The 24705-nt window shown below is 41.1% G+C and overlaps 1 protein-coding gene across 5 annotated transcripts in view; it reads left to right on the forward strand.

Annotated features, from left to right (window-relative positions):
- FRMD6 (FERM domain containing 6) overlaps positions 1-24705 on the forward strand; it is a 241198-nt gene that overhangs the window by 148789 nt on the left and 67704 nt on the right. For 2 of the 5 annotated variants that reach the window (XM_021101841.2, XM_021101859.2), the window contains exon 1: positions 14254-14338. The exons of 1 other annotated variant lie outside the window; for it this stretch is intronic. The gene's annotated coding sequence lies outside the window, so the exon portion shown is untranslated. Of the gene's footprint in view, positions 1-14253; positions 14575-24705 lie in introns of those variants that run through there. 2 more of the 5 variants (XM_021101852.2, XM_021101869.2) reach the window with 2 other exon arrangements.

The following is a 24705-nucleotide window of genomic DNA, read 5'->3' on the forward strand; positions in this document are numbered from 1 at the left end:
CTCCCTCCCTATCCTGTTTTTGTGAGGCCCAAGAGATCATGCCTGTGGTTTAAACACTGCAAAAGGCTGTTCAAATGACATTTATTATTCATAAGGTCCAATTTGAAGATAAAATCTAAAGGGAAAAGGCCAGAATGAGGGATGTGAGCTCTGGAAGTTCTCTTGTTATTACAAGGCACAGTGCTCATTTCCTGTGGGTCAAGGGGTGGTTGTTTCTATGTCCTGATTCCATGGCACTAAGAAAAGGATGACCTGAGAGGAAAAGGGGGGATACCCTGCTCCCCAAAAGGGCTGAGGAAGAAGAGACCAACTGAGGCAGCTGGAGGGAAAAAGAGGCTAGATTCATTTTGAACTATTTCCTCACATTCATAAACATTTTAAGTAAACAGTGATGGCATTTTACATTTAAAAGATAAATGTTTGTTTTTCTTTAAAATAACTGACAAGAAATTTGCATGAATATGCTCCTATTTAAGGGAAGGAATAAACATTTGAAATAACAGCCATTAAATCAAAATCCTTTAAAAAGTGATTTTACTCTATAATTGATGTGTCCCCATTTAGTATGTAAATGAACGATGTTAAATGGATGTGTCATTCCTTTATTTTAGAAACACATTTTTGCAATTTTTTTGGGGGGGTGGGGGGGCAAAGCATAATACATAAGAGTGACACCACTGGCTGGAAATAGTTGCTGAGGGAAAAAACTGACATCAAGCAAATGGCATCTAATCAGCACAGAACAGTACAATTAGCAACAGCATTTTACCCTTCCGCACACACTTGCAATGTCCTATATCTAAAAACAAGCTTCGAGGGAATGGAGAACAGGGAAAACATTTTATTCCTTGTTAATGAGCATAGTGAATCACAAAGCCCAAGGGGTTTTATTTTGAAGTAGGAATTACAAATAATGGGGGCAATCTGAAAAACTGAGGATAAGAATTAAATTCGTAAGTTGATATCTTTATATCTTCATGAAAGTAATCCATAAATCCATCTAAAACCATTTAAAAATCATTTCCATTTAACTCATTTCTTTCCCAAATATCTCAAAAGTTTTTAATGACTGGATTTTCCTGAGATTCAAGGAGTTGGAATTCTTTAAGTTGCAAAGAGTAACAGGGAAATCCTTGATTTAAGAAATAGAAAGTTTGCCAAATTCTTTCCATGGCTTTTGAGTGAGATGGGAGGGCATGGTGCCTGATCCTTAGAGGGAACAGAAACTTGGTCCCTACCACCCCATTCTGACTGGGAGCCTCCAGCTGTGGGTGGTTCTGCATTGTTCACATTCCTCCTGGGCTGACAGTCACACTGGGAGCCACAGCTGACAGAGGAGGCTCCTGTCACATGATCCATTTTACAACTCAGATCCTACAATGATAAACAAAATCACAGAGACTGAAGGCAAAGGTGATTCTAGGGACTGTCATCGTTCCCCACACATACCGTGAACTGTCCAATTCTCCTTTATGGTGTGTGTATGGCTCAGATGAAGTAACTGGAAACTGGAAGGGGAAAAGCTAAGTTGCCAAGAGAATGCAGGTGCAGTAGCAACTTACCCAAGAGCTTAGGTCATTCCTCCTTCAGTATATCAATTTAAAACACGGGCAAACTTAAGCTTAAAATATTGGAGTGGACTAGGTGTCATCAAGCACTGCTCCATTGACATCTTCTTGCCAAAGGATATGTAATTCTTTATAAACTCATACAGTTCTTTATAATTATTTTAAAATGGGTCCAACTCACTGGAAACGGGGCTGAGAATTTTGTCCCTAGTCTTTCTTGTCCCATACACAAATCTGGATTTGAGTAGGCATATATCTTGGGTACCTCTCGAAGTTTCCTGACACCATAGCTCACTGTCTGAAAATCAAACACTTTGCTAAAAAAGTGTACATGTAGGTGTTTCCATTGTTTCCATGTGACTTTTTCCATTTTGCTTTAAAACAATTATTTAGAAACCCCAATACTAATGGGCTATTTAAATTTGGGTATGTTATCTGTGCCCCGATTTCCTTTTTTGAAAATAGGATTTGCGATGGTACCATCTCATAGGATGACTGTTATGATTAAATAAGATAATAAAACACTTGGGACAGTACCTATAACAAGTAAATAATCAATAAACAATCACCTGTCATTATTATTTTAAATGAATTGAATTCCTGGAAACCACTCTTTTGAAGCCATTTGTCATTCATAGAACAAAATAGTATCCATCTATGTAGCCTTGTACTTATCTGTGAAGTGTCACCTTCCAAAGCCCTGAGTGCAGATGAAATATGTAGATGTTTATGAGGCAGCATTAAATGAACAAAGTTATGAAATGGGAAGATGTAAAAATTAGGATGTTTATATATTCTATTCAGTCTATATTCCATTTTCTCAGAGCTGCCCTGTAGCATACTTATGGAAATGTTAATTAAGACCATGGTTTATTTCCTATTAGATTCACATGGAAGTTTCTGTGGACTTAATGTTATTGTGATGCTTCTGGGATGGGTTATTCACATTATTCATTGTTATTCATTAAGACTGGTAGGCTCTGTGGCTTTATCTTTAGTTGAATGGCTTGGTAAAAATTAATAAACAGAAACCTCAATTAAAATAGAGTTGGGCTAAAACTTCCTACAATGATAGCAGAGTCCAAAAGAAAGAAAAAAAAGACTTCCTGCTCTTGCTCTGCAAGAGCTCAGCCAATGAGAGACTGTCACAACAGTGAAAAGCCATGATATGATATCTTGAACTCTCAATGCCTCCAATGGCCTCTATACTCTCCCAATTTCCTTCTCTCCTTTATAAAAGAGATCTCCTTTCCTTGTTGTCTGGGACTTGCAAGTGGCTTACCATGGTTGCAGACCCTGAACTGCAATTCTTTGCTGGTCTTGAGTAAACCCTTTTTTGCTGGAGAAATAACTGGTCATCTATTTGTTTAAAGTCAACAGCTTCTTGACCAAATTAATGGTCAGAGTTTTAGTCCATTTACATCACGGAAAATTAAAAATAGGCAGCTCTTCCAGAATTTGAATTGCATGTACTGACATCAATGTCCTTATTGTGTTAAAAAGATTTACTAATACATCTTAACACATTTTCCCTACACACACGCTAACACACATTTTTATGCATTGGAAGGGGATGGTGGAGTAATAGTACCTAAAGTATTTGGGGGCTTTAATTGGACATTTCAAAATTATCTTTTATCTGGCCTCTTCATTTAAATATTACATTAGCATCAGCATTAACAGAGCAATTACCCATATGGTCACAAATGGGCATCAGAGTCATTTGGAGAGTCTGTTGCTCTTTTTTGAAATTCCCAGCCCTGTCACCAGTTCTTAAGTGGTTCTGATACATCTATAGGTTTGGAAACCACTGTTAATAAGTCCAAGGGGAAATCAGGCAATACTTGTGAAAGGTGCTTAATGATGTATTTTTATAGCTATTCTTCATAGATTTCACTTTCATGAGAATTTGAATATATTTAAATACATCCATTAAAAAAAAAAAAAGTTCCTGTTGTGGCACAACGGAAATGAATCCGACTAGGAACCATGAGGTTATGGGTTCAATCCCTGGCCTCGCTCAGTGTGTTAAGGATCCAGCATTGTTGTGAGCTGTGGTGTAGATTGCACACATGGCTGGGATCCTGCATTGCCGTGGCTGTGGTAGAGGCCGGCAGCTATAGCTCCAATTACACCCCTAGCCTGGGAGCCTCCACATGCCACTGATGCGGCCCTAAAACAGCAAAAAAAATAATAATAAAAATACATACATGTATATTCTTTATTATATATGCTAGTAAAATGAAGAATAGTGGAATGGAGTATAGAGGTAAGGAAGTGACTGTAGTCAATATGTATGTGGTCAATATGATTTATGCAAATAATTTTTGGTAGCCCTAATAATCCTTTAAAAGTTTATTTCTTATTTTTTTTTTTTTGTCTTTTGTCTTTTTGTTGTTGTTGTTGCTATTTCTTGGGCCACTCCCGCGGCATATGGAGGTTCCCAGGCTAGGGGTCCAATCGGAGCTGTAGCCACCGGCCTACGCCAGAGCCACAGCAACGTGGGATGCGAGCCGCGTCTGCAACCTACACCACAGCTCACAGCAACGCCAGATCGTTAACCCACTGAGCAAGGGCAGGGACCGAACCCGCAACCTCATGGTTCCTAGTTGGATTCGTTAACCACTGCGCCACGACGGGAACTCCTAAAAGTTTATTTCTATATAGTATTTGGCAGTAGCTGTTTGTTCAAAACACAAATTTTAAAAAATTGAAGTGTAGTTGATTTAGAATGTTTCAGATGCACAGCAAATTCATTCAATTATATACGTGTGTGTGTATGTATACATATATACTTTTTCAGATTCCTTTCCTTTATCAATTATTATAAGATGTTGGATACCACATATAAGTGATATCATATGATATTTGTCTTTCTCTGTTTGACTTACTTCAATGAGTATGATAATCTCCAAGTCGATCCATGTTACTACAATTGACAGTATTTCATACTTTTTAAGGGTGAGTAATATTCCATTGTATATATTTACCACATCTTTATCCTAAGTGTCTTGATGACACTTAGGTTGCTTTCATATCTTGGCTATTGTAAATAGTGTTGGTATGAACATTGGCATGCCTGTATCTTTTATAATTAGAGTTTTTGTCTTTTCTGGATATGTGCTAGGAGTGGGATTGCTAGATCACATGGCAACTCTATTTTTAGTTTTTTTAAGGAATGTCCATTCCATTATCCATATTAATACACACATTTTTAATGTTTAATCTATTAAGAAATTTCTATCAGTGCTTTAAAATTTAGCAAATTATTTAAGTAATTATTATTCATTGTGAGGGCTAGTAACTAGTCAGGTCTGGTTAGATTATTAAGTTTATACTTTATTAATATAACTTCCTTAAGATTAATTTTAGTTCAACAATTTGATTCTTTACTGAAGTGGAAAGCTTTAGCGTTTCCAACTTTTTCTTCTCTAATATCGCTATCCTTCAATATGGGTTGAGCTAAATCTTGCATACCTCTCTTCACAAAGAGGATGTATTCTACCACCTTAGAAATTTTATAGCCTGGGAAAGAAATTATGCTAATGCAAATAATGATTTTGTCAGATCAAAAGATTATCCTATTTTCCCCCTTGAAATCACTGTATACTTGAAAAGGTGACACACCGAGACATAAAATGTGTATCTGAAAAAGATTCAGGTAAGTTAAAAGAGTATATGGAGAAGCTGAACCCAAATACCTCAATTTGCTTATTCCAAATGATTCCTCACCTCCAGCAGCTCTTTTCAACAGATCTTCAGCAGGCTCAGCCAGTATCCCCAGATGGGGACCTCCCCGAAAACCAACTCACAAGCACCTAAATGTTCCTGTGAAGTTCGCCCTTTATATCAGTGGTTCTCAACTGGAGGCAAGGATTCTTTATAATGTAGAATGTTTAGTAGCATCCCTAGCCTTTTTCCACTAGATACCAGTAGCATCACCCCCCCCTCATTGTGACAACTAAACATATCTCCAGACTCTGCCAAATGTTCTTTTGCAGGTAAAAATCACCTTCTATTTGAGTACCACTCAATTAGAAGCAGCAAAATAAGGGTTTGAGAAATGCCTTATTTCACAAATACCTCCCCCCCTTAAAACTGCTGAAATTCCTAGAATAAGGCTGTGTCTTTCCTTCCACAACTATGGAATACAAGGCTTAAACTAGAGGTACCAGTTTGAGGTAACTTTGTGGAATGACATTTCAGCTAAAGTGCAGGTAGCCAGTCAATAATGACAAAAGGTTGATTTTCAGAACCTTCCCAAGTCTGCTTAGACAAAATGATAGTAAGAGCTAGAGGCTCAGCTGAAGTGGGCCACTTTTCAGAAAGAGGCCTAAGAACAAACTTCCATGCCTTGATGACTTTACCTGGAATTGTTCATCCATCTCTCTGACATGTACCTGCTGCCTTGTCAGGGTTGGTGCTAGTTGAAGTCACTGTATATTTCTTAGTGACTTCACCATTCTGTAGGTGGAAAGAAGGGTCTAGGAGAGGATCAGATATTGCATATTTAAGAGGGAGAGTAGGTAATTAAAATTTAACTCCAGTGTGGGAGACTAGGTCTTGTTTACTTCTGTGTCCCCAGTGCCTCGTACACAACAGATACTTAAGTATTTCCTGAATGAATGAATGAATGAATGATGGAGAAGCCCTTCCAATAGCTGGGGGGACTTGGGATACAGAGCTTTGGTAGGAAGGTTTGGCTGAGAAAAGCCAGGAGAAAATTGCCTAAAAGGAAGATATGCAGAAGCTTGGAGGCGGGGAGCACTCAAGACCTAGTGAGAAAATACCCAATCAGCTCTGCACCAGAAAGCAAGAGAGTTTAAGAAGAAAGAGTGGAGCTTGGAGTCAGAATTCCTGAGTTCAGATCTTCTGTGTTCTGATCCAGGCACAACCACTTGTTTTCTTTAAGATCTTGGGCATCTGTTAAACCCACAAAAATGACAGTACTTCCCTCAAAGGGCTGTTGTCAAGATTCAACCAGGTAATAGTTATAAACCTTGTAGACCAGTGACCAGCAAAGAATAAGGCTAGATTGACCCTTGAGAGTGGTAGGTTTCAGAGTGGGATGAGGTACTTGAGAGCCACGAAAGTCTGAAGGGTCGTTGTGGTGAAGGGAAAGGGGGGCCAACCAGGAATGAGTAAGAAGTTGACTGAGCATCTGTGAGTGCTCCACTGACACCACTGTCATCTTGATGATGGGACTAAATGACTTGTCTATTCGCTTTTCTTTAGTCTTCCTCAGGGACTTTAAAAGAAAATACAAGAACATGGATGACTGCGTTGACTTGAACTTAGGGATTGTTAAGGAAGCTGCATTAGAAGGTCAAGGAAATATGGGACACTGAGACCAAGGGGTAGGATATATTCAAACAGTGAGCCCAGGCATTACACCCAAAAGTAAAGAAGGGATGCTAAAAACACCTAATAAACTTAAAGAACTGGAGGTGGAGGGTAGTGACTGACAGTCTCAAGGTCAAACTATAGCTCTGTTGGGAGAGTTGTAAGGGCAGGACCTGAGGACAGAGCAGTTTCCAGTGTTCAAAGGTGGAGTGAGACGTGAGTTTACATGGAGGTGGGGAAAAAAGGTCACTTAGTTTCCCCTTGTTCAACACTAACCATTCTGTTCACAGGGGTATCTCATCAGAGTGTTTCTTTGGTGAGGAATTCAATAATTGATTAATTGCTCTAGTAAAGTCCCTCTGACTTTCTTCTTCATATCTCAGAAGACTGTAGGGTGAGTCATTAAAGGCAGGGAGAAGGAAGAAAAAGAAAAAGTATGTACATTAAGGAATATCAGTAGAGACAGAATATTGATAATTATATCATATATTTGTACTTTAAATATAAACACTAGGAGAACCGGCTGATATAATGTCCCATTCAAATCAATCCAAACTCTTCTTAAGGGATTGATCCTTTCTCATCATTACCTAAAATATCCAAGAACCATCTGAAAAAATGTTAATCCTTTCCCATTCTCATCTCAGTGCCTTCTCCCTTTCCTCCACCTCACTCTCAAGGCAGCTGCACGTGCGCACACTGACACACACACACACCCTCCCTACACATAATTTATGGGATTCATTCATTCAACAAATATGTACCAGACATTGTTCTAGATGCTGGGGCGATGGCAGGCAGAGAGGTTAGAACTGTGCTCATCTGAAGCTTAAATTCTAAAGAGAGACACAGTTGACAAGCAAGTGAACATATTCATAAATAATTTCAGATAGTGAAAATGCTACCAAGAAAACAAGTGATATGATAATAAAATATGTTATATTTATTATATATTTGTATATTTAGCCTGTAGTTATATAAAATTATCATGTAGTAGGTATATATCCCCATTATCCTTTAAGAAATTGGGGTGAGAGTGACAAAAATTATTCAATATAGAACTAACTCCTGGCAGATGAGAGTCATTCATTTGCTGATTCTATTTTTTGGCTCAAGAAATCACGTAGAGTGTTTGGCTTACTCATCTGTGAGTCACAAATACTTTATTTAAAATTTTTAACAGAAAGCGGGTTTAAGAAAGCCTACTCCTTCTCACCCCCAAAGGGTCTAACCTTCAAAGCTAGATCTGGTTAAGAGTGCTCTCAACCAGCACTTTTTTCTCCAACCTGTCAAAACCAGTCCTTGGCGTTGGAGGGCCTTTGAGAACAAGCTCACCAACTTTGATTTCTAATTCAGACTCTATAGTCTAATTACCAATGTTCCTTCTTCAAAGAACTGGAGCATAAGAATTCTGTTTAGGCTAATAGCATGATATATTAGGCTACCCTTGAAAAAGGAAAATGGGATGACTGCCTTGCCTGTAGATGAAGTTCTTAAGATTTTTTTGGCATCAGGTTCCACAGCCAAGCTGAACAAGAGTGATTACAGATTTTGTTTCTAACTATGATCAGGTGAAAGGGAAATAGGATCTAATGTGAATGTTCACAAATGCTTTTTCCCTTTTATCCTATCAGTTAATATAACCAGCTTGCCCAGACTTTGTGTTGTAACCAAAATGCCAACCACTGCAGAGGGTAGGGTACCCCTGGGAAGCTCCACCAACATTCTTTTAGTCTCAGTGAGTCTCCTGTAAAATTCCAGAACTGGCACATCTTATTTGGACTTTTGTCCATCATTCTTTGTTAAGCAACTGAAAACAAGTTTAAGGGCACATTGGTTATACTTCCAGTCTACTCAAGGTAACCAAATTAAAATAGAATGGACAGATTTCATAAACCTGCTTTATGAATGGAATTTCCCTCAAGAAAGCCAGCATCAGCCAGGCTGTGAGTCTGTATTCAGGAAGATGGATGTTCACCTCTCCCCACTCTGTTCTAGTCCAGTTTGTTTCCTGTTGATAAGATGGCATTAAATATTGAAGAGAATTTCAGTGACATCCGTACATTATCATGTGTGTGAAAAAGCCACTCCACCCAGAATACTCCCCAGATAAAGATCATTAGAGTGTGCCTGAAGTGTAACTCGGGGTCCCCAGTCTGTTACCAGAGTCCTCCTTCCTTTCCTTTCTCCTCAGGTGTGGAGTGTAGGACGTTGTCTCCCATCTCTGAGGGTAGGAATGTTTTCCTTCAGCTTTTTGGAGAGGACTCAAGGAATCAGAACTGAAACCTGCTCTGGAACCTTTAAGGCCCATTGTATAAACACACAAATAGCATACACTAGGAAGTGTTACATGGTAGGAAGTTCTCCCCTTGTCTCGTCCCTTCTACTAGACACTTTTCTGCACAAGGGCCCTTCTGCATGTCCTCAATCATCTCTGTAAGGTGAAGCCCTAGCATAAGGCAGCAGTGCTGTTTTCACACTTAGTTCCTTGGGACATTTTAGTGGGCAGTGGTATCCTTCAATCCATCACTGCCTCTGCTACTGTGCCTTTCAACTCCAAGACCTAAGTGCGGTTCTCTGTGCCGGGGTACCCTTCCCTGAATGGCTAACACCTCTGCTGCATCACTTAGAACCACCTCCCCTCAAGAGTGAAGGGCCCGGTCTGGCCTGACCCTCTCTATCTTATAGAAATTTTGTCTGGAGTATTCAAGGATTCAAGCCCTCAAGAAACTGGAATGTGGCATTGGTGGCAAAAATAAAACCATAATGCAATAGAAAGAAAGCAGTTCTTCATATATATCTCCTGCAAACTTTCACATGCTGTGTAAAAACCAAACTTAGTCCCAGGGTAATCGAGTTAAACTGTTTTAAAATCTTTTCTCAACATTTGCTGGCCAAGAGAACTGATTTAATGACTAATTTTTAACTTCATATCACTAAATTGAGTAAAGGTAAATCTTCCTCAGCTAGATTGGTATGTAATATGAATCCCAGGGCTATGCTGTGTCTGCAAAATACAGTTGACCCATGAATATCAGGAATGGGAGCAGGGGGAGTTAGGGGTCCCCACCCTTCATGCAGTAGAAAATCTGAGCATAACTTATAGTTGGTCCTCCATATAGACACATCTACACTCAGTTCCTCATATACATGGTTCCTCTGTATCTGTGGTTACATATCTGCAGATTCAGAAGACAGAAGACTGAAATATATAGTATTTGCTATCAAAAAAAAAATCCACATGTAAGTGGACTCACACAGCTCAAATTTGTGTTGTTCAAGAATCAACTGTAATTTTTTCTATTCCTGGTTAGGGACTCCTAAGTGCATAATAACGAGACAGCTGGATTAAATGACTTTTTTTTCCCATTCTCTTGACTTTTCTTGAGAATTAAAATCTCTTTTGGTATTTTTTTTTTTTTTTTACAGAACCCAAGAAATACACTAGCTGAGAATAATAAAAAAGGGCACTTTAAGTTTTAAAAACTAAGTTTTAGTCAGTGAAAACCACGACTACATCACTGCACTATTTAAGTTCCCACCTGTGATTATTTTGTTTTTCAAAGTAATACACATTTCCTAAAGGGACATTTAAGGCCTTAGAATAGGACTTACTTAAATTTATTTTGTTCTAAAATGCATTTTGTTTTGCTTTTTCAACGAACTTCAGTGATTAACGAAAAGAAAAAGAACCTAATTTCTTTATTACGACCTTCAGACAGAATGATGAACAATATTTAATTTGGGAAAATTATTCTTTAAAAGCTATATGTCAAATTACTGACTTCCCCCTCTGACTAGAATTTATATTTCAGCATTAAAACACACTCTAAGTCCCAAATAATCCTTGAATTATAAATCAAAGATGAAAAAAACTATTTTTTTTTCTAATCTTCTGAACTGACCTTCTCAATGTACTATTCTCGTGTTTGGAAAAATACTTGTAAAGGAATGTAACTTACAGCCATTCGCATCTCCTTCATTTTCTATATAATTGTGTTACTTACACCAAAATGTGTAACTATCACCCATCAAAGTTTAGGCCTCTTCAGTTACAAAATGAATCTATGGTTATCGTCCTTTAAAACCACGCCTCCATGCACCTGCTCACTCTGTGCTCCCTTCTTCCTGAGATAGCATAGCCCATGGCTCCCACATGTGTCTCCATTTAGAATAATCTGGGGATCTTGAAAATATTCCTAAGCCCAGGCCACATCCCAGACCAGTTAAATCACATGTCTGTGACACAGGCATCAGTAGGTTTTGAAAGGTGGTTACAGGTGGTTACAATGTGCTGCCAAGCTTGAGAACAAACACCTCAACCAATTTGTACCCCAACTTTTGTTCATCCTCCCTTTCTCAGTCGACAGGGTATGTCTGACGTCTTTTATGAAGATTCTAGGCCTTCTCATTATTCCTCCTGAATATCTCTACCATAGTAAGCATTAAAGTATATAGTAACAGTGTACTTGCTCACATGTTCCCTCAAATTACTGTAAGATTCAGGAATGATTTTACATTTGAATCCTGGTGTCTAACCCTGTGTGTCTAACCCCGTACTTGGTGTATGGGAATTCTCAATAAATTCATGGAATGAGTAACTTCTTCCTAATAAAATTAAAGCAAAAATATAGTGTTATGTTAATATGTAAATGCTATGGAGACCGTATTAGTTTAAGATGTGTTTTAGATGATGTTTCACTTGATGGGCAATGTCCCATATTTAGGAAAATTTCCCATCATACCAGTGAAAATAAATGTAAATATCAGCATCAAAGAGTCAAAAAATATAACTTTGATTACCTACAAAACTGCACTCTTTATTGTAATAAGCACAGAAAAAAATTTCCTGTGATAAGAAACATGTAAAATAACCCACCTTTTCTCAGTTCCATTTCCATCTTGAATGGATTATGTGTTGTTTTCCAAATCAGTTCTTTCCAAATTTTATGTTTCAGGGATTTATAAAACCAATTTTAAGAGTTTTAAAGTACTTAGTTTACAAAAATGTACCACATAAGAGGTTATGTTTATCATGGTATTCATACTGTTAACATAATCATGATTCGAAAAATATTCATATAGTAAATTTTGCTATAATCAAATTTTAGACAATCCAATCTTAAACACATGATTTTAAAAAGTGGTTTAATATTATTTTGCTCCTTGGGTTACCTAATCATTTTATATTGCAACAGTGTTTTACAATCTAACAATATGTTGTTTTTATCTGCTAGATGTTTAAGCATGAAACCTGAAAAGAAATCAGATTTAGGAACTGTTTTCCAAGATAGTAATATATTCCTCACTTGTCTCATTTATCTTCACATATGAAAAAATAGATTATCTCATTAGATATAAAATTAAGACCTTACCAACTACTGTTCAATATGCACTGTTTGTGAATGCATGTTAAGAGGAAAAGTGTAATTCTCCACTTTTAAATGCTAACATTGTAATAAACAAATTTTTAAGTTAGTCTAGTAGTTAAATATAGCTAATTTAAAAGGCAGTCATTGGAACACAATTCTTGTCTTATAATGGAGTCATAACTTCATGAGTGCAACATCCTTAAAAGCTGCTCTGCTTTATCAGAAATAAGCTGGGGGGTGGGGTGGAGAAAGTTCTCTCATGGCTCAGGGGATTAAGGATCCCCTGTGGTCACTGCAGCGGCTTGGGTCACTGCTGTGGCCCCTGTTTGATCCCTGGCCCAGGAACTACCATATGCTGTAAGCAAGACCAAGAAAAAGAAGCTCCGCATAAAAAAAAAAAAAAAAAAAAAAAAAAAAAAAAAAAGGAGTTCCCGTCGTGGCGCAGTGGTTAAGGAATCCGACTAGGAACCATGAGGTCGTGGGTTCGGTCCCTGCTCTTGCTCAGTGGGTTAACGATCCGGCGTTACCGTGAGCTGTGGTGTTGGTTGCAGACACGGCTCGGATCCCGCGTTGCTGTGGCTCTGGCCTGGGCCGGTGGCTACAGCTCCGATTAGACCCCTAGCCTGGGAACCTCCATATGCCACGGGAGCAGCCCAAGAAATAGCAAAAAGACAAAAAAAAAAAAAAAAAAAAAAAGAAGCTCCGAAAGTATATTCTCAATGCTCAGTTTTAATGTCACAGTTCACAGAATGTAAAAGCCGAATGAAACAACCATTACAAACTTTAGTCGTGATGAACAAACGGAATTTCTTTTGCCATGCAAACAAGGCACACAAACGTGCCTTCAACCAATAACAGCCAGCTTTATGGTTGATCAAAAGAGCAGGGCAATTTTAAAGTTGGCTTCTGATTTGGGATAGTGTCCTTTCTCAGGTCCTCTGCCTTCTTCTTGTCTCCTTGTCATGTCCAGACACATCCTTTAGTGAGGGGCCCTTTGGGAGCACTACTGTAGCTCCTGGCCAGGGGTCAGGAGTCCACAGAAGACCTAGGAGATTGGAGGTCTCGGGCCTGAAGGCCACGTGGAGGCTGGTCCCAGTGGATGCTTAGCCCTTCCCTAGATCCAACAACTAAAAGTGGTAAAGAAACCTCCTGATTTTGGGTCTTAGTGCCATAAAAATATCTTCCACTGGCCCTCTGCATCACTTGCCTTGGCAACCATCGAGAAAGAGCGGGCAAATATAATTTCTAAGGGGCCACTGGCACTAAAACCACAGCGGATAGAGGCTGCGTCTACCTGAAGAACTGGCAAGAGAGAGTTAGCGGAGGCGACTTGGCTTCCTCTGCGGCGCCCCCTCCATCCAGTATAAAACCCGCGAAGCAGCGGCGACCCGAGTGGTGGGTGGGCAGGTGGGTGCAGGACCGGAGGGAAGCAAGGAATCACGAAGCCTCCTCCGCAGGTACCGCCTCCTCTCTCAACGGCCTCCCCACAGTCATTCTGAATTAGTAAAATAAAGCTCAGGCCAAACAGCCACCCCCAGCCAGCGCGACTGAGCTCTGGTGGGAGCGATACCCGGGAGCGGGGGATGGACGGAAGAAAGGCCATTAGGCCAGAAAGTGGGAGAGCTGACAGTGTCCCCTTGCGCCACTGTTTCCGTGGTGAGGGAAAGACTTAGATCGCCGCGGTTCTAATACAGCATCCTTGTGCAGGACCCGGAGGCGTGGTATGCTCAGCTTTCTCCCGCCCGGGACTCGCTGCACCCCTCCGCTGGACGCTTGGTTGGGCCCGGGGCGGGGCCTGCAGGAGCTCCACGTGCGGCTAGGAGCTGGGTGCTGGGCTTCAGCGGCTCTGCCACCGCCCCCGCTACCTCGGGGCGGAGGGGGGAGGAGCCTCAGGGGGCGGGGCGAGAGGCGTGGGCGTGGGGCGGGGCGGATGTGGAGCGCTAGTCCGGCTACCCTGACCGAGGGGCTGAGAACAGTGGGGCAGGCGCGGCACCGGCAGGAAGGCACGGAGAGCTGACGGGAGTCCGACGCCTGGTGCTCCGGACTTTCTCCGAGGTACGAGCGGGAACCCGGCCCCTGGGGTTCCCCCAAGCCGCCCCCTAGCCGGGCCACCGCGCCCCGGCCGCTCACTGTGCCCCCTGCCGGCCGGGTGGCGGCGGCGGCGGCTGGACCGGGCTTCGGGAGGGTTTCTGAAAGTCGCGAGCCGCAGCCCAGGCAGTGTCCCCTTCTCTGCGTCTTTCTTCGCCTTCTCCGCGTTCCCTCGCTCCGGGCGTCGGGCACCGGGCGGGAAGGTAGCTTCTCTGCGAGTCGGAGCTCGCCTACGCCCGGGTGGGAGGACGGGGCCCCGGGGCAGCCGAGCCGGCCAGCGAGGGAGGCGCGGAGCTCCGGGGCCGGCTCTGCGGCGAGGGCGGGAGGCCAGCTGGGGCTGCGGGCTGTGCCCCCGGGCTCAGTGCCCGCGCTCGGTGGTCGCCGGCGCCCTGTGTTGGGGGCGCCTGCCCGTCGCGTCCCGTCGCTGTGCCCAGGCTTCGGGTGTAGCCCCTGAGCCGCGAATTCTTGGGTGCCGCGCGGTACCGCCTGTTGTGCGCGCGCCGGCCGGGTTAGCCCGGCTGCGGAAAGGGACCCGAGCGCCGCGTCTTGTCCCACCGTCCCCGTGAGTGCCTAGTCGGGGGAACCAGAAACTGAGCTCGGGCTTGGGGACGCCGGAAGGAGGCCTCGGTGGGTTAGGAGTCGGGGGTGCGGCCTGCAGAATTTGTGTTCGGGGAGGAGCTGGCGACGCGCAGGCCGGACCCCGGGCCATGGAGACCCCCAGCCTCTGCTCGGGGAGGGGCCAGGACTTGTCAGGAATGGACAGTTGAGGGCCACCCGGGTGAGGTCCACAGGGCTTAGAGCAGCACCTCGACTACCGGGACAGTATAACCTACTGGTGAGGGCGTTTTCTTGAAGGCAGGAAGAAATGGAAAGCTGTCAAAATAAGCATATTTTAAAGTTGCAATGAAAGTTGGCAGGTTTTCAGGCCGTGCACTTGCGTAGCTAGTGTCCAAAGAAATATTAGCTCCTTGACACTCTTTTCTTTTGCATTTCTCAGCAAAAATCTGTTTTGCCAGTGTCTCCCCTAGGAGTTGTGCATTGCCCTCAGCGGGGAAGGAAAACTTCAGCAAGTGTTGTCGGTTGCTTTTGACTTCAAGCCTGTGCTCTCCAACCTTCTTGACTGTGGACAAAAAGTATCTCTTGCTAGATTTCCCATGTAGGATTCTGTCTATTCTTCTGTGGGCCCTGATGCTGTTTGTTTATTGCTTTTATAAGCATCTATTTAAATTTAGTTGTTGCACGAAATACTCCGCGTTGCCACAGGGTGTAGTTTGGGAATTAGAGAATACTGTTGGAGAAAGCTGCTAGTGGCTTCATTTTGCAAGAATGTAAGTCATTTCCTTTCTGTGATTTTAGGGAGTTGATACTTCACAGCATCAAAACTTCGTGGGGAAAATTTTCCGTAATACATCTGTCATTAAATAGGCTTTTGACTTTTGGATTTCTCTTTTCAGAGCAGAGCATAAATTTAGGGCCAGCAATGTTAAAGGACCAGAAGTTTTTTGGAATCTATAGCAGTAGGAGACTTGTAGAAAGTAATTTTAACAACCACCAAGACCTACAAACCGCCTGTAGGAGTGGGGGAGGGGAGAAGAACAGAAGAGAGGCAGGAAAACAGATGCCTGTGCTGCTGTCCTTTGTAGTATAAAACTTCGAGCATTTAATCATTTTCCATGGATGTGGTTTTGAGAAATAAAAGTATTAGGTGAAAAATGAAAATACTCCACAGTATGAGACAGCTGACATTTGAATGCTCTTTCAGGATGTTCGTAAATATATTGGATTTGTATTTCATATTAAAATGGACTTCTGGGATTATTAGATGAGAAGGGTCCCCCAGGGGATATCTCCTATCTGTAGGATATCTTTTCCAGAAAGCAGACCGGCTGTAATATGAACTAATCCTTCTCCCCTCCCCCCCGAATTGCTTGTATGATTGCCTGAGATCTGACACTGATGGACCACAGAAATCAGCCGTTCTTGGGGGGCTCCAGACATTTTAAGGGACGGGAAATCTTTTTTTGTTTCTCTCCCATGCTTTTTAGGGGGCAACCAGGGGTAAGCTACCAGCTTCAAATACATAATTTGAGCTTGCAGATTTTAGATGCTCATGGCTGTACAGGAAGACAGCATGGGCCAGGATGAAGACTACAGTTTTTGAAAGCTAACTGTCCATATGCTAACTCAAAATTATTAGCTACAAGTTCTTTAAAAACTCATGGAATTGTGCTAATTGAATGGGGGGGGGGCACGTGGAGGTTATAGAGCTTTTCTAGTTTCGGAACTTTGTTTCCACTTTTACTAGGCTTCTAAAGCTTTTGAGTTTCAGAATTTATGACATAATAGTCTGTGTACCCTTTTGTGGCAGATGCTTGAAATGAAAGTTTCAAACAATTGTTTTTGACTGAGCTGTCAGGTTCAGAGTTTAGTGTAAATGAGTCTTGTCTCACAACTAACCTTTTTGATAGAGGAATTCTTTGTAGTTTTCAACTTGAATGTTGCACATTTTGATTTCTAAGGCTGTGGGTTGTTTTTTTTTTTTTTTTTAAATAAAACCTGCAAACAATTATTTTATTACATGAAAGTCAGTACCAAGAAAAGATTAATTCAGTCCAGATGTAAAAATGTATGTGAATTTTAGGTTTGGATGAGCTCAACAAGTTTTCCCTTTTGTATATGAGGCTGCCTGGATCCCAGATGGCATTCACAAATTATCCCTTAGGTGGTTTTCTGAGTTCAGAACTAAATTTCATGGGCCTTCTCTAAAGTCATTTCAATATTGTTTTAAGTTTCCTAAAGGATAGAAAGTTTTATACATTTATGCAGAGATGGATTTTTTCTATAACTTATTAATACCAGACTCATAAATGCCTTGTTTTGGTAGATGAAGCCTAAGGGGCAACTGGAGGTATTCAGTATTGTGTATCCTTTTTTTTTTTTTTTTTTTTAATTAAGAGGTCAAATCTCCAGTTATAAATATTGAGCCACAGCTGCAGCAACACTGGATCCTTTAATCTACTGCACCAGTGATGGAACCCTCACCTCTGCAGCCACCCAGGCTGCTGCAGTCAGAGTCTTAACCCACTGTGCCACAGCAGGAACTCCAGTATTTTTATGGGCAAAGCATGGTGGCTTTGATTCTGATTTATGCAATTCCAGCTTTCTGCTTTTAAAGAAAAAAGATTTAAGTGTGTTTACAATCTGGAATAGAATCCTGTTGTAACAGATTTTGTGGTTTCTGATATAGCAGTTGATCCTTGTATGATGAACGTCTGCCCTCCTTTCTCAACAAGAAATAACAAACACAATTTATAAGAAAAGTCTAGTATATTTTTAGCCTGTCCTCCAAACATCAGAGTTATAAAGGGTGTGTGGTATCCACTTAAAGTTATATATTTTTAGGAAGTCTTTTTATGATTATCTAATTATACATTTTGGGTGTTTGATTACATTGTGATTGTGTATAAAACAGTCCAGTGTGTTGGGGGCAGGGGAGAAAGATTTAGTGAGGGAATTTATGAGTGGTGAAATTTTAGTTAAAATGTATCTTTCCTGAAACCCAAACAGGAAAAATGGTATTGTTGGCTTCTGTAGTTTGATAAAGTGGGTAGTTGAGAGGGCTTTTTGAATTACACATTATCCTGAGGAAGAGGCTTTGGGGGCCTATAAAAATAAGTAGAAACAAGTTAAAGGGATAATTTGAGAGGAAGGAAGAAGTAGAATTCTGGGCCCTGAATTGCAAGGAAAATCTAAACTTAGAAGATGAGTATTGAGGACAAGGCTGAAGAAGGGAGACCTTTCTATTTAAAAGTGGAAATTAAAGAATGAGATCTTTTTAGCTTGGGGAGGGGGGAGATTAGAATTAAGCTGCCCTGAAAGGTCTGTATACAACATGAAATAGTGCTAAGTGGTATTTATCCTGAAAATCTTGTCTGCATTTGTGTTGAACCAAACACTAGTTTGATATTAAATATTGTTCAGGGACTGGGTACTTGGCACTGTCCTCCTCACCCCCCCAGTCACTTTCCATTGCAAAGACTGGAAACATTTTTTGGTCTAAGCTCTAATGACTTGAGAGATGCTTAATTAGTCCCCCAGCATTTGGGAGAACTGCTAATGCCCATGTCCCATGCTATGGGACCAGATGGCTTTACAGAAGTAATGACAAAAGTTATCATAAAGTTTTGAGTAGAAACAAGCGATCTGTGTTTCTAGTTATCTGTGATTTAGTGTTGTAATTACTTCTGATGCAGGTTTGTGTACAATCACTTTTCATATGTATCAAATGGAGCGGTGGCGCAGTATACCATACTGATCAAAGAGGGATCATAGAACACTGGGGAGGGGAAAGAAATCACTCAGCTGACAGCTGGTTTTATAACGTAAGGGGGAGAAAAATGCGGTGCTGAATCAAATTCACAGATGAACCAAATATGCAACAAAGGAGAAGGCGGTGTTTCCTGGTGCTTCCCTGGAGTTTTCTCTATCACAGCATTTTCTGGAATGCCTTTCCCTACTGGTGTGGCCCTATCTAGCAGACTTTAATGTATATCAAGAAACTAGGTAGAAATCTGTTTGTTACTGCATCGTTTCATTAATGTGATAATTGGGGTAATTCTGACCAAAAGAATCTATTTCAAGCCTAAATAGTCCAAATAAATTTTCCTAGGATATTTTCAGATGTTTTCTAATAACTTCGTACATATATGTTATAGAACTTCGTGCAGTAATATTTTTCCCGTATATGAAGATAAAGGGAAAAGGAGTATTTTGTATGACCTTATAGCCACAGTTTCATTTGAGGGAAGAAATCATTATAAAAATCAAGCAAATTCTGGATGAAGATTTCAGGAAATTAATGAAGTTTCTCATTTAGCTTCTCAGGTGGTTCTTGGTCTGATTCACACTAAATGAAATGAAGTCAATTTTCTCTCTACAGGTAGCAGCACTTATGCTGTCCAGTTTTAGTAGATGGCTTTTGTTTGGAGGGAACAGGTATCCCTGTAGCTTTATTTCTTTGAACTTGTTACTGAATGATTACATATGACCAGAAAAATGCACAGATCAGAAGTATATAGCACAACATTATCACATCTAGGCAACCATCATCCAACTCTAGAAAGAGAACCTTGGGTTTCCTGTTGTGGCTTAGGGGAAACGAATCTGACTAGTATCCATGAGGATGCGGGTTCGATCCCTGACCTCGCTCAGTGGATTAAGGATCCGGCATTGCTGTGCGCTGTGGTGTAGGTCACAGGCACAGCTCAGATCCTCTGTTACCGTGGCTGTGGCCTAGGCCAGCAGTTGCAGCTCCGACTCAACCCCTAGCCTGGGAACTTCCATATACCGCAGGTGTGGCCCTAAAAAGACAAAAAAGAAAGAAAGAAACAGAATCTTAGCAGGCCCCCCACAGTCCCCTCCCCCTGAAGCATCTTCTTTTAGTTATGATCCCTGCCCCAAGGATGACTGTTGTTCTGACTTTTATTACCATAGGTTAGTTTTAACCTCTTCTCGGGCTGCAATTTAATACAGTCAAATATAAGTTCTTGATTTGTGTGTCTTCTTTAACTCAAGTTAGTGTCCTGTCCAAATTGATTCAGGTAGGAGTAATTTTTTCTTTTATTCCTGTGAATGAATGTACCTACTTTATCCATTCTGTTGGTGGACATTTGGGTAGTTTACGGCTGATATGTGGGGCATGACCTTTTAATGGCTCAAGAAAAATCAAGCACTTTGGGATTGAAAGTAGAATAATCTTAAAAGGGAAAATACACTGTCACACAAACACGAAAACGCTAAACTCAATCCATAGAATCCTAGTATTTCAGGGATACAGTTCAGAATATACCAACTTATTTTTGCTGGATTTCACCTGAGAATTGGGAGGAGGAAACGGACTTTAGGTGACAGCTAAGCCCTTCATTTTTTAGAGGTGAGGGGACTGCAGACCCAAAAAAGTAAGTGACCCAGAGTCTCACCGCTAATGACAGCACCAGGAGGAGAAGCTGCTTCTGACTTTCCATCTAATGTAGTCTGTTGCTATCTGAGGGCTGAAACCTAGCCCTCTGCTCTGTAGTCCAAGCAGTGAGGCCACCGGCCTAGAGGACAGGTACCCTTTCCTGACCCATACAAAGGCCCTGTGGCTCTGTTTGGAGAGAAGAAGACCTGTCCAGAGGAAATGGAGCTGTGACTCCCACAAGGCAGAATTATCCGTCCTCAAGCCTGCTCTGCCTCAGCCCCACATACAGAGCCTATGGAATTTCTCTTAAACCCTTTTCTCCTTCTCTCTTTAGAGAGATGTCCAGTGAGACCTTGGGTTATCAGAGCCAAGTAGGTGATATCTTGAGGTCCTTTCTGGCTCATTGTTTCATTCATCCATAAATGATCTGAGATAGACCCTAATTTCAGTGGGCTACTTTCTAAATATTTTCAGAATAGTTTATTCTTAAGAATAAGAATCTATCTTGCCTCTTCCTGCTATTAGGCCCCCCTCTTTTCTATACACTTTTCTCCTCCCTCCATCCCTACTCTCTTCAAGTTATCTTTTCTTAACTATCCCTGGAAATATCCAGTTTCTGGCCTCTACTTAAGCAACAGTGAAATTCTGATGCTGAAGTCTGTGGCCATTCCCAGGAAGCACTTACTGTAAAACATATGATTATGAGAAATCTATTAGATAAAACAAAGTGCTTGCAAAGAAGATGATTGATACAGATATTTTCTTCCATCTTTTCCTAAGGAGAAAAAGCCATTTTCATGGTTCAAGTAAAGACTCAGAATTTCAGCTTAGGCTCATTACGAAGGTGAAAAAAAAGTTTAAAAAAAATCAGAAGTTTGACAAATGGGTAGTAAGTAATATATCCTTCTCAAATGAGATACTGCTTATAACACCAAAAACTTAGCATATATAATCTTAGAAAAAAAAAATGTGCTTACCTTTGGGCCATGGCCCTGACAAGTTGCTTATTGAAATTACTACAGAAAAGAGTAGTGTTTTGGAGACAAAATGGAAGGGAGGCAGTAAAATATGAACACTAAAAACAAGATTTTTGAGGTTAGTTCCCTGGGGTCCAAATCCAGTCTCCACTATTCTCCACTGTGTAAATTTGTGGAAGTTACTTAACTCTCTGAACCTCTTTTTCTGTATCTGTAAAATGAAGATAATAATAGTAGCTCTCCCAGAGGGTTGTTTTGATTATTAAATAAAATATCACATGTAAAGCAAGTAGCCTGGTCTTACCTGTAGGAAACAGTTTTATTTAAGACAAAAAGAAATGCTCTATAGAAAGAGTTGTATTTCTTGGAAGTCTTTTGTTTACAAGTAATTGTTCACGAAATTTTATTTCACGTTTTGATGGGATCGAGTTGGCCACAAATCATAGTATTTCTCAGTGACAGACATTGGGCAATCTATACTGCTGCACTAAGAACAGCTGGCATGTCCCACTGATCACTAATTGATTGAGTTATTTTTCCTTATTTTCCTATTTTCAGTCTCATTCTCCCAGCTTCTGCCTGCTTGATAGTTATTTCTTTCCTGCTGCCAAAAAGTAAATTTACAGACTTAAAAACATTCTCTTTATGATGAATAATGCTGTACAAAGTACTTTTAAACTTAAAGAGTACCAGTGGCCCATGTCTTTTCCTCTTGTGCCCTATAGATTTCATGTGAGTCCTTTTAAAGAAAGTCACTATTACTGGGATGAAGCAATTGTTTATTTCTCCCAGCCCCACCATTGGCAGAGTTTATATAATATGGGTCAGACTCCTTTACGATTTTCTATTACAAGGCCCCAAGCTTAAGATTTTAAACCATTCATTCAAAGAAAATTAATAGTCTGAAAGTTTCAAAGGGAGTATTTAGGAAAAACAAACTTAAGCACATTAGAAAGACACATTCACATTTAAACGGCATAATTACAAACCCAGTCAAAATAGGCACAGGATCCTCCAGAATAATCATGACGTTTCGTTGTGCTCTGTCCCTTAAAGGGTTGCAGGGTGGGGTGGGGGGGACTGCCCTGCATAACTGTGTGCCCTGTCGTGTGTTGTATAATATCTTAAACTTAATAACCTTAATACTTCAAAAATGTTTGCCAGGTCCTTCAAAAAAACAGGTTTTACTTTTGTATGAAGTAGCCAGGACTATGTTGAATACTTTGTGCAAGTCCTGTTTCTTGTCTAGATGGGGGCACAAAATGTATGTGTGTGGGCAGGTATTAGGTGTTTCCTGGTAAAGGCTAAATGGACTCCTGGAGCAGAGTCAATGCTGGCCAAAGTGGAATGGTCCTGGCTTCCCAGAGGCTGCCGGATTTGTGTTGGGCCGGGTCAGGCTGGGATCTTACTGTTCTTCAAGGACAAAGGAGCTTTTCTAGGAGTAACAAAAATGTTCTTATAATAAAAGTAAAAGTCTCATATAATAAAAGAAAACTACGAAATTGAAATCACTAAGTGTTTGCTTCATTTAACATAATGCATGCCTACAGTGTGCCAGGCACTGTTCCAGGTCCCAGAGATACGTCCATGAGCAAAATAAAAAGCCCTGCCTCTGTGGATCTTATATCCTATTAGGAGACAAGCCCTAAATTTAACAAAACTATAGTATTTTGGAGAATAGTAAGTGTGTTTGGAAAAGAAAAAAGAGAACAAGGTAAGTGACATTAGGAGTCCTGGAGGAGGGACGTGGGGCTGGTGGCAGTTTCAAATAATGTGGTCAAGGTAGGACCCTCTGAGAAGGAGACTTGAAGGAGTAAGACGGCCACACAGAGATCTCTGGGGGAGAGGGTTCCAGCAGAAGGGCCAGCCAGGGCTTCAGGCAGAAGTGTGCCTGGCGTGTGTTCCAGGACCGGTGAGAAGGCCACAGGAAGTAGATGAGGTTTTAGAGGTTTGGGGGGGCCTCATCATGCAGCCTACCTGGTGGACCATTTTAAGAACTTTGGGCTTTGCTCTGAGTAAAGTGGGGAATCACTGGAGAATTTTGAGTAGAGGAGTAAGGTAATTTGATATGGATTTTAGTAGAATCACTGGCCATCATGTTGAGATAGAAAAACAGAATCAGGTGGGCAAGGGTGGAAGCAGGAATACGACGTAGTAGCTGTCGGCCATAGTAGCTGTCGGCCATAATCCAGTTGAGAGTTGCTAATAGCAGTGGAGGAGGTGGTGAGAAATGACTGAGATTTACTTTACAGATCAAACCAATAGGATTTCTTGGGTAACTGTTTCAGGACTGGGCGAGAAAGCAGAGGAAGGCTAACACCAAGGCTTTTTACATTTTAGGGAGTTGCCATGAACTAAGATGGGGATCTGATGGAGGAGCTGGTGTGGGAACAATAACCAAGAGCTGTTTTGAACATGTTATGTTCAACTCCCAAGTGGAGATGTTGAGCAGGTTGTTGGATTTAGGAATTTGGTCTGTAAGGAAGAGGTCCAGGCTAGAGAGAGAAATTTAGAAGTTACCGATGAGCTTTGGATGAAATCATATAGGGAATGTATGCAGACCAGGAAAGCAGAATATGGAACAAGCCTTGGGTCACATCAGTATTTATAGTTTGTGGAAAAGGGAAGCAATCTCATAAGAAAGTATCTTAAGTCAAAGGGAATGTGCACATATTTCTGACATAGTGGACCTAATTATATGGTTCCATTCCCTAAATACTAGTGTTATTATTAGTAGATAATAATTCTATTGACCCACACCATGGGAAGAAGAAACTGAGTTACTCTTTCTGTGGTGAGGGACTTGGGCCAAGCCTGAGGCACGTCAAACTTAAGGGTGATTTGATAAGGAGGAGCCAGTAAAGAAGGCAGAGAAGGAACAATCAGAAGAATAGGAGAGAAATTAAAAGAATATACCTGCAGTGTGGTAAAGAAAGCATCCCAGGGAGGAGAGTCAATCCTTGGTGTCACATGTTGCTGAAGCATCAAGGAAGATGAAGACTGAGAGTTGCTCATTCGATTTAGCAACCTTGAAGTCACTGTTGACCTTGATAAGAGCTGTGTTAGTGGAGGGGTGGGGACAAAAACCTGAATGAGAAGCTTATAAAAGATAATTCTTCTCTTCAGTTCAGCTTTTTATAAATACTCATTATGGCATGTGAGTACATTTTATTGTGTCTGATAAAATGTGGGCTGGGGCTTTGGAACGCTGGGGCCGTGAGGGTCTTCAGCAATTTCTATCAGGGATGGGAGCCTTCGAGTTTCCCACTAGTTATTAGTGGTAGAATGTGTGGGTAGGATTGTTTTGTTTTGCTTTGTTTTCTTGTGAAGATGTTCTTTAATTAACCCAGCGACCCTTTCATATGAAAAGGATACAGCAGAGCCCCAGTGATACATGT

This window comes from Sus scrofa, chromosome 1, assembly GCF_054392235.1.
Source record: "Sus scrofa isolate SSC_HxYL_T2T_F1_AM1 chromosome 1, Sscrofa_HxYL_maternal_Yorkshire_Landrace_v2.0, whole genome shotgun sequence".
Taxonomy (NCBI): Eukaryota; Metazoa; Chordata; class Mammalia; order Artiodactyla; family Suidae; genus Sus; species Sus scrofa.